Source organism: Mycetomoellerius zeteki, unplaced genomic scaffold (assembly GCF_001594055.1).
Source record: "Mycetomoellerius zeteki isolate Tzet28-1 unplaced genomic scaffold, Tzet1.0 scaffold735, whole genome shotgun sequence".
In the NCBI taxonomy this organism is placed as follows: Eukaryota; Metazoa; Arthropoda; class Insecta; order Hymenoptera; family Formicidae; genus Mycetomoellerius; species Mycetomoellerius zeteki.
This window is the reverse complement of record NW_017257759.1, coordinates 582118-591573: the sequence shown is the minus strand read 5'-3', so window position 1 is coordinate 591573 and position 9456 is coordinate 582118. Positions and strand designations below refer to the sequence as shown.

The 9456-nt window shown below is 29.8% G+C and overlaps 1 protein-coding gene across 9 annotated transcripts in view; it reads right to left on the bottom strand.

Moving 5' to 3' along the window:
• LOC108729471 (rho guanine nucleotide exchange factor 17) overlaps positions 1–9456 on the bottom strand; it is a 57620-nt gene that overhangs the window by 44424 nt on the left and 3740 nt on the right. The window contains exon 1 of one of the 9 annotated variants that reach the window (XM_018458608.1): positions 8868–8935. The exons of the other annotated variants lie outside the window; for them this stretch is intronic. The gene's annotated coding sequence lies outside the window, so the exon portion shown is untranslated. Of the gene's footprint in view, positions 1–8867; positions 8936–9456 lie in introns of those variants that run through there. 9 annotated transcript variants of the gene reach the window in all.

Sequence of the window (9456 nt, the reverse complement as noted above, 5' to 3'; positions counted from 1 at the left end):
CCCTACATAAATCTCCGCCTTCACATAAACCGCATGCTGTATGATTTTTATTTCTTTTTTTCTGCATTTTAACTTCAAACTTTCTCTTAAAAATTATAATAATAAGTATAATATGAAATAACGATATAATATGAAATATAACATGAATAATTGTAGTAATAAGAATAAAATATCATACAAAAACATAGAGAGTGAGGAACACATTACATACATCACAATTATTCACATAATTTTTCTTTTCTAATTATATATTAAAATAAAAAAATTTTACACAAAAAAAAGATACGAGTGAAAATTATATCAATAATAGTATAATAAATTCAGACTTAAAATTAAAGTATTTTTAAACATAGATTTAGTTAATATATGATAAATGCAAGTAATAGCAGATCCTAACAATTTTTCATAATAATTTTTCATATTAATCATGATAATTTTTAATAATTTATACATAAAAACGGTTTATAAAGATATTAAAAAAAATATTTTCTTCTATTTCATTATAAACCCTATTTTCATTAAAATCTCATTTTACTTTAATGCTGTTTTATACGCACTTCTAAAACCCCGTGCTATTCGTTATTAACATAAACCAATTGCGTTTTCCACTAACAGATCAATAAGAGATGTGCCTGCTAATCACCAGATCAGTTGATTGTTAAAGCATGCGATTGTCGCGATGTTTTCTGAATCAATGAGTTTCACAGATCGTCTGCTGGACGCTTATCACGCACGAATAAATAAGCAAGTGATTAAAACAAAACTGTGATTATGCTACATAAATCTCGATCTGCCACCTACGTACTCTCCTACGCTTCCATTATGAAATAACGATTCGATAAAACAGCGAAGTACAATTACACTTAATATAACCCATAATGTCAAGTTATATTCAATTTGAGTTATTTTTAATTATTTCTATAAATCACTACTCCTACTCAATATATCATTAATTTAATTAAAATAACGAAGTTAAACAATTTAAATCACTTTTTGCCGCAATAATGTTTTTTCAAAAAAAAATTATCAAAGATTATAATTTTTCCTTGTTAGATTTATTTTATAATTTGCCTTTACTTTTTAAACTATGTTATAAATTTAAAAATTAAAAAAGCATCTGATTTACAACTTGACTTTCGAGATTTATTACGGAGTTATTCTTGCTCTTATTTGGTATTAAGAAGATATTAACTGACAACTACTCTCTCTTATATAAATAACAAAGTTTATCGTGAGCTCAACAAAAATATAAGAATGCAGATTTAATTGCGATTTATATCCAAGAAGTTGAAAGAAATCACATTTAATGGATATCCATTTAAGTAGATAAGCGTGACCGCGGCTGACAGGTATAATGGATGAAAATTCGTTGGAATTCACGTGCAAGGCCTTGCATAAAATCCCGCTCCGAATTTATTATCACCGTTAATGCAAACGGGACGCTTTGCCGTGCCGGAAGTCACCGCCGCGCGCCATGTATTATTACGCTAATACTCGAAGGACCGATGTATTCGGTATAATCTTCCTTTCAGTCCGGAAGAGCTTCTTTTAGTCCGAATAAACTTCCGGTACAAAGTTAACTTCCTGGCGTCGTTGCGACTATAAAATTTACCGGAACTGCTCTGCTATTTATATAGTATATCGAAATAATAAACAAGTATGTAATTTAATAGAATGATTGATGATAATAATATTTTAGTTTACAACAAAAAGATACTTTAAACAAGACAAGGTGTTTCTTATAGACTTTTAATATTGTAGTCTAAAAGGATTTTTTTATTCACTCATATAAAAGTTATAAATTTTTACCGATTTTTTCAAAACTCTTTCATTTAAATTTGTAAAAAAAGTAAAATACAATCTGGTTTCTATTGTAATAAAAACTTATTGTTAAAGGTTCCACAAGTATATAAGAATTTTTTCAGATTTTTGTACAGTCCGAAACAATAAAAAAAATCTGTTGTGAGAGAGAAACACAAAGACCCAGGTTACAGATTACAACCGAAAATTTTATATGACAGGTGGAAGATTAAATATCGTACGAGCAGGCTTAAAAAGAATGCTTAACAAAAAGGAAAAAAATTGAATCTCGATTTTAAACGGTATTTTATCATAGATGTGAATTATGATTTTATCATAATGTGTGAACGATTCTTAAGTACAATATATGGTATGATTCTTTCTTCGAGAACAGTCACGCGTCACTATTGACTATCGTCCATATAAAAGCACACCTTTTACTATTCATAAGAGTCGCTACCGTAAAGTCGGCGAATACTAGCCTTGTTAGATATTCATTGCATCACTTTATCTGTAATCGATGACGGATTACATCGCAAGTCGTTGAATGCCAAGACGCAACCGGTGAATTCATCGCGACGAAAAGAGAGAAAAAAGAATCGCTTCTTTTTCGACGGTTTGAAAAATGTGTTTATTGGCGACGTTGTGCCGTTTGGCGCTTATCCATTCCGCCGTTTGGATTTTTCTAATGTGACAGAAAACGTATTTTTGTCAGTGAAAATCAATTACGGAATCGACAAGAATGTTGTTTGCCTTCAGTACACAATGAACATGCTGCGACAAAAATTATTCTTGACGCCTCTGCCTATCCTTACCTTTATATATTCGAGTAGATTTTTTTTGCGAAAAATACAAAGCGAAAAATACATTAGAAGTAATACAGTGTTATAAAATAATAAAGTTATATTTTGTAATAATCTTTAAATTATTCCTTTGACAAATTTTGATAGAGAGTTGTTATTTCATGTAACTTCACAGTTTTTGATCAATCTTGTAAAAATTTATACACAAGTTTCGTAAGATAGAAAAACTAATAAGTAATTAATAACTCCGAAAGAGAGAGATAAATAAGTTTTAATAATTATTTATATAATTAAAAAAATTTATTTTTATTAATAAAAATGTAAGAATAAAATAGTTAAAAATACATGTACCTATATATATATATATATATATACGATCGCATCGAATATGATTTATTAAAGTAAAACTGAGTGGGAGTTGGAAGATGAGAATGCAATTTGACTGTTTCTGCATGGCGTCCAATTGATAAACATGCTTCTACAAATAATTGAAGCTACAAGGCCAAGTCAATATCGTCCAGCAGGATGTTTATACATATTACAATTTCCGATGCAATATACTTGTATTCCAAATTTATTGCGTCATATATTCCGATCTATCCGCTGTAGTTAATGTGCAATATGTATTTTACAATTTGTAATCGTACCATGGATTTTTCTTTGATTTAAAAATTTCTCATATATTATACATATGATATATATATTTATAAAAGTATATTAAATTTAATATAATACTTAATCCTCTCTCTCTTTAGTGCCACTGTAATATTTTATATATATTTTATACATTTCATGTATCTACCATATGAAAATTGTGTAAAAATATCTCATAAAATGAAATATATAATAATTGTTTTTTTAATTAAAATACCAGATATTAAGGAATATAACAAGCAAATATATGTACTTTTATTAATAAGAAGTATACCAAAATAATATAACAAAGTAAAAAAAGCCTCAAGTACACCATACTAGGAGTGACACCAAAGATTTAATATTGTATTAATAATAAGATGAATACTATAAGAAATTTTATACTTGTTATAACGATTATGTTATTATATAAAAAGTTATATCTTATTAAATATTGTTAAGCTGTTAATATCAAACTTTTTTCTATGTAATGATTAACGTGTACTCAAAACACGTACTATAAAACGATTAAATATAAAAGTGCGAAGCGAGCAAAGAATTATCAGAGTGAAAAACAAAATCGCAAGCAACACGCGCGAGCAATGCATCTTCGCGCGTTGCTATTTGATCGAAGGGGTTCTTGCCCCGGTGTAAGATCAAGATCGCAGAGAAAAGGAAGATCACGTCTCGTCCGACATGCGAAGCACGTAAGAAAACCGAAACGAAAGCGCGACTCTCCCGCAGACTCCAGCTGGACCGCTTCTATTATAAACGCGTACGTCGCAATCCATTCTGCTTGATCTCGTCTTCCAATTGAATCAATCACTCGGTTAAAAAAGGAAGTTAACGAAATTTGTATTCGATTGAACAAGGCTTATTATTTTCTGTAGCAAATTTTATGTAGCAATAATTTCCAAATAATTTTTTATCAATAGTTTTTGTTCTTCTATTATGAATATAAAATATAACATCCGTAGATTATTACCTATAATAATTTATAAATGCTGCATTGTTGATAAATAAATTTAACATATTTTATATTCCAAACAATCCAAATTTTTATGTTAATTTAATAAAAAATAAATATGATAAAAAAATATGAATATTGTAAAAGAAATTAACACAAAAAATAACTTTAAAATAATTTGCAAACAAATCGTGGAAACTAGAAATGTAAACGACAGAAAAATTTTAGAATTTTAGGGTAAAAAACTTAAAAAATAATGATTTTTTTCTTTCGGCTTTGACAGTTTTTACTCGGATTTTTTTTTTAACATTTCACGACTTCGATGCTGTACTATTGTTCCAGAATTTAGTTTTTGCACTTATCCGGAAGATTTCTGTGTAAAAGTAGTTACAAAAGTTAAAATACTATAGTATAATGATTAATATCATATAATGCCGGTGGCTATAAATATACCTTATCTTTCACTATTATTTTAATGATATTTTATATTGTACTTCAATTTTAAAAGTTAAGTAAGTGTTCTGTACTGTTATTAATATTACAAATAATGCTTTACTAGACTAATTGACACTGTTTTTATCATATACTATGATTGTAATTGTACATGCGTTCTAAATTTATATTAATGAGACAACGTTCATCGAATCTCTAATTACTCTTGAATCAATATTATATTGGGATGTTGTCTCAAAATAATTAAAATATAGAATACAAAATAATTAAAATAATTATAATAGAGTACAATTATAACCAATATGCAACAAAAGTGTCTATTATACTTATAAAATATTATCTGCATTAATAACATCGCTTATTTAGCTTCTAAATATAAAATATCTATCGTTCAAATAATTATATTGAAATAACTATATGTTTTTTCATGAATTTTATGTAATTTTTACTGTGATACTCCGTTAAATGATTCATAGATTCCTTTCCTTTTCCACTGTCCATACATTTCTTAATTTATTTTTACGATAAAAGAAAGGTATGTTCTCCATGAAATGTATTTTTTATATAGATAACGCATAATTTTAGTTATTATTAATGATGGCTCAATGCCAGTCCCAAGAAAGAAAAACATCAAATAAAAGGAAGCAGCCGCATTCCATTTCGCAGGACGTTATTTGCACATGAAGGGGCAACTCGTCCCAGTACAAATAACCGACAAACATTCGCGATGCTTTGTCATCGCAGCGCAATGCACCGCGTCGTGAGGTTTATTTGCGAAACGATAAGCACCCGCGTCAAAAGTGCATTCTCGTTGTATTTCGACGGTTTTGCGCCGGACTCACGACTTTACGTCGCCAGAGATGAAGGTACATAAATATCAATAATTTCGAGCTATAAACAATAAAAATTTTGAATTGAGAATTCGCAATCTAAATATATAGATAACTTAACTCGTTAAAACTTTTTAGGTAATGTAATATTTTATACTTAAAAAAGATCATTTCTACCTATTAATTTAAAACGATATCAATATAAAATTTTATATGTCATAAACAATGGAATAATAATTTAAATTCTACTTCCAAAAAGAAAGACTGCTTAACACAATGTGATATTTAATAAAAGAAATTGCTTTTTGTATAACTTAGATTCTTGGACGTACCTCTCAAAGAAAACTCTGAGAACTACTGCTAGTATTATGTTCCAAATTTAATTATCTCATACCGGGGATACTACTGTAAAGTTTTCTTACTACTGTAAAGTATGTAGTATCCCAGACGTGAGATAATTAAATTTGGAACGCAATACAAGATTCAAACCTTGACAAAAAAGCAGAAAGTAGAAGAGCCAATCAAAAAACTTGCGCTGGTAGTAAGCAATACAGAAAACCGAAACCAGCAATTACTAGCGCAAGTTCTGATTGACTGCTGCTTTTTTGCTTTCTGCTTTTCTGTTTTTTCTAGGTTTGAACTTACCCTTAAATGCAAAATCTCGAAATTGATGGAACGCTCATGTAAATAACAAATCGTGCAAATTGCTTTTTGTAAACTTCATGAATAATTTTCTGTAGAAAACGAAATCCTTTCATAGAAACGGAGACGAAGTTTCAATCTGGAATAATCGAAAATTATTGATAAAAATTTCTAAAATCTTCTGAAATATACTAAATTATTTAAACTATTTAAAATTTAAATTATTTAAATTAATAGCCACGAATGTTGTAAAAAAATGAAAATTGCACATGTTATTTTAGGGTTTAATGATTGGAAAATTTTTATAAAATATTAAATAATATTTTTTTATAAAAAAATTGAAATATTTTATTTGATAAGTAATATGTATTACGTAACACGAAGACACATGACACAGAATTTTCATTACTTATAAAATGTCATAATTTTAAAGTAGAACATCTGAAAACAAGAAAATATAGAATAGATGCGACACAGAGAACGTGCCTGCAATTTCTTGCAATTTAAATTGCTCGTTTGTCACAACAAGTTTCTGTTGTAAAACGATGCGTAAGCTTTATCTAAATAGATTTTCATATTAAAATATCTATTAAAGTATCAGAAAACTTATGCAGGCTAATAGAATCTCTCGTAACTGCCTGTATGTCAAATGATCCGCCAACGTAATACTTCCTTTATTCTATAGAGAACGCAAAGGAAGTCAGCTCGTCGGGAGAGTTTCAAAATTTTTCTCTCAGAGAAACATTTCTAAATATAGAAAGATGCATATTAACCTTTTACAAGAACATCCCGACACCGCTAGGCTCGTACTTCGATTTTGCTTCGGGTTAAATTGCAATTCGCATACCGGACAAATTCGAGTCAATCACTTTTAATTGTCGAACATCTGCTCACACGAATCGTCTTTCGTGTTACATGACAGAATACGGTAGAGCAAAATTATGCACAATATTAAATATTTTTATAGTTTCGAGTAATTTTAAGATAACATATATATATATATATAATAGACATTATTTATAAAGAGTATAACAGTAATTATAAATGTAGATTAAAAGCGTAATTTAAAGTAGTATTTCTGATATATATAACATTACGTTCTACTTAATTAAGTAAGAATGATCTAATAAGATGACAAATATTCTGGAAGTATGAAATAAAAATTAAAAGATCATCTATAAATTCAAACGCAGTAGCCCAATAATTAACTAATAGCGTATTTCCGACTTTTTGCTTAATTAAGCGAGCACGATTTAAGTCGATCTAATGGTATGGTGTCTCGGTGACCGTTCGCCGCTTTCAAATAAAATAATTCGTGATCTAAGCCTAAACGATCGCGTAAGCCGCGCGGTCCCCTCATTTGCATATCGATCGAGAGTTGCTCCATAAGTCACTGCAAATCGTTCGTTATAAATCGCCGCACAAAACTGGCCGGCGGCCGGAGGATACCTGTCTGCTCCTGTAATCCTCTTTCTGCAACATACGTTGCTGTTGCATTGAAAAGCCGGCGAAACTTATTTCCTCCCGTGTCATTTTCGATGGGTTGGATTGCGTCATTAATTAATCGTTATTAACGTGCAAGATACGATGTGATATTTTTGCTACGGTGAGTAACTGTGTTTCATTCCTAAGAAAATTATAGAGAGAGAGAGAGAGAGAGAGAGAAAATGCGATATTTATATCTTACTCGCCGGCGGCACGATGACGCGTGCCGAGACATTTCTCGCGATGCGTTCGCCAATTTTGCACGGCGGAAGTAACGCAGATGAAACACTTATTTAAGAGTAATTGCATTTAAGTAATTCCCGGGGAGTAGCTTTGAGAAAACATGTTACGGAATGAGTAATCTTGAACATGTTTTAAACGATAATGTTCTTTTTCACATCTTGTTATAATGTAAAATTGCACATCGTAAGTAAAACACGATAATTTAACGGAATGTATCACTCTGTGTTAACTATGCAAGAGAGAAAATTATAGATTACTGTAGTAGAAATGGCATGAACATGCAGTCTATCATAAATCATCTAATATAATGACAAATCATCGTCATCGAACTCGATAATGATGACTTCATTATCATGCAAACAAGACATTCTGACGTCTCGCAATTGAGAGTTTCAATTCATCAAATGTTTGTCAGATAACAATTTTACGATGGAATGTTGGCACTTCGAACATAAACAATTCCTTCTTTTCTCTCGGAAACATGCCAAAGAGGAATAAAGATTACTGGCATTGATCGAGATCGCGATGGTGATGCAACAAAAAGGAAGGCACCTGTAATTATTTTTCAAAATGCAATGGTTGCTAAAAAAATTACAATATATTTTAATTAAAAATAAAATTTTTTTAAATAGTACTTAAAAAATATTTAAGAATAGATTGATTAGCTAAAAAGTGTAAAAAAGGAATGTATTTTTATGTGAAATGTATTTTTATGTGAAAAAAATATATTAAAATTTATGACAAAAAAATTTTGATTTGGCATGAATAATTTATAAATGATTAAAAAATTGAAAATAAATGTAATAAACTTCACAAATGCTGTTCTATCACATGTGCGAACAAATTTGAGTGAACCTCAGGCAAGCTTATAAGATTTGAGCTATAGTTTATGAGAAGTAACTGAAACCACTGTTACGTTTATCTCGTCGTGATATTAAATATCCTTATCGGTCTTATACTAAACAAACAACTCGTGAATCAATTCAGGATCGGCACACCAGGTATACATACCCTCCACGAATAAATTCACTATCATCAGTGAGTCCAACCGTTCTATCTCTCTTTTATTTTTTCAAATGTCTAATCTCCTTTCATTCACATATGGTGTGCTTTGCTATTTATCACATTGTATATCTGTCCTAAACTTCCGATGTCGTGTTAAATTAGATTATCGATCTTATATTAAAATTTTGCTTGAAAATTCTTCTGAGTATCTAGATTCTCCTGCTAATTTTATTTTAAAATTGTGCATCCGGCCATTATATTTTATAATTATTTTCACAAATTATATATCGCATCGCTCAAACTTTTTTATTATTCTCTTAACTTTCTTGTCTTCGGTATTTTCATTTCAAGATAATGGGGAAGTATGTATATATCTTCTTAAAATATTTTAATGCTTTTCCTAAAGACGATGTTTAAAGTTCTCCTTAACAATCCTTAAGAGTGTCCTCGAGATTCCTCTTGAGACTCTCTCAGGATTTCCCTCTTCGAGCCTTCTTCAAAACGTTCTGTTCGTGGTTTTCCTCCAAGTTTTTTTCAAGGTCGTTGCACAAATTACGAGACAGACGTTCGCGCACGAACACGACGGATACCAAAA